Raw genomic sequence first — 1,631 nt, 5'->3', positions numbered from 1 at the left:
TGCCCCCACGGGGACTCGAACCCCGGTCTCTCGCTTACCGGACGAGTGCTCTACCATCTAAGCTATGGAAGCAGATAGAATATTTCAACCTTGGAATGTATATATGTTGAAAGGCACCGTACATGGACGGCTTCAACAATCAACTAATAGCTCGTGAATGACATAGGTCAACCAGATGGCCACATGCATATAGAAACATACGGCAAGCGAGAGACCGGGGTTTGAGTCCCCGTGGGGGCAGTGATGAATTTTCTTCCTTATAATCTTCATCTCCACAAATAACGAGTCTTTCGATGAATCTTGTATTTTATGTTTATGTTTTGCCGGACGTATAGTCTAATAGTAAAACAACATGAAAGAATATCAATGCCTGACAGTGAAACTAAAGATATAATCGATAACAAGCCAATGGATTAACATCAATGATTCCTTTGTGTTTCACCGTGAGTCATATTGAACTTCCGCAGTAAAAACACCTCATATTGGTACAAATGTTCTAAAAAATGAGGTTTCAACTTTTACTTTGTGAAACAAAATACATTGATTGACATCTCTGCATAAAAATTAAAATAACTCAGTAAATACCGTCATCTAGGTTCTTCAAACGCTTTATAGTTCATCTCGAAGCAAAAATCCAATACACATATTCGTTACTGCCAAAAACTAATTCGAAGTACAAAGCAAAATCCTCCGTAAAGTTGGTAGAGCTGTCAGAAATGATGGATGATGTATACTGTGTGAGCCTTATCATCCTTTCTAAAAAGAATGAGGTTTTATAATGCACCTGGAAAAACAGCTTATTATACCCGTAACTGGTGTATTTCGTTTTAAGAGCCTTGTTCTAGGATGATAAGGTAAAATAAAAGTTATAGTTCTTTGTGTATAAATTATTATTTAAGTATCAGTTATATTCGATTTGACTGTTTTTTTAGTTCCAACAACCATCGGAGAATCCTCCTATTTCGCAAGCAATTATTTTTATGAATTATGACAGATTTTTCCTATTACATGGAATTTATTTTATTTGGTTAGCAAAAACACAACTGGCTGTTTTCGTGAATGTTTCTTCACCCCATTTATCAGCAATGGAAATGATGTGTAAAACTCTCACATACTAATAGAAAAAAAATAACATTGTTTTCAGCCTCTCATTCGTAAAAAAATACTCACCATTCATCACAATATTTTTAAGACTTTGAAAAGAGAAATGACGTTCACATAATACTTTTACTCTGTAAACAAACACGCGCAAGAACTAAAAGCATTTTTCGAAGCAGACTCTCCCTATTAAAAGAAACGCTGAAATTGTGAATCAAAATGAAAATCACATCACGAATACTTCCGATGAATTATTTATATACATTTAATTATATAAATACACTCTCTCCCCCTGCTATTGTCTGGTGATGTATCATTGAAAGAACTAGTGAGTGAGTATTTACTTTTTCCACATAATTTTGTTTCCTACTAAGTCCAGCTAGGGACTCACAGGAGGAGAGAAAATTACGTATATGATATAAAAAAAAAGGTATTTTATGAGTTATAGTTCTTACGTTTATAAGAATCCAACGACGGTGTATAATTCCCGTTAATTATGCATTACTTGGCATTTTGTGATCTCGTCATCACAC

General features: G+C 34.6%; 1 non-coding gene across 1 annotated transcript; it reads right to left on the bottom strand.

Moving 5' to 3' along the window:
- TRNAT-GGU (transfer RNA threonine (anticodon GGU)) lies at positions 1-72 on the bottom strand. The gene has a single exon. It is a non-coding gene; the product is annotated as a tRNA-Thr (tRNA).
- Between the last annotated feature and the right edge of the window lie 1,559 nt (positions 73-1,631).

Source organism: Pholcus phalangioides, unplaced genomic scaffold (genome assembly GCF_987345545.1).
Source record: "Pholcus phalangioides strain wild (caught in Gottingen) unplaced genomic scaffold, Ppha-v1.0 ptg000015l_1, whole genome shotgun sequence".
NCBI classification, from domain to species: domain Eukaryota; kingdom Metazoa; phylum Arthropoda; class Arachnida; order Araneae; family Pholcidae; genus Pholcus; species Pholcus phalangioides.
Note: the sequence above shows the minus strand (reverse complement) of the source record. Positions and strands in the feature narration are given on the sequence as shown.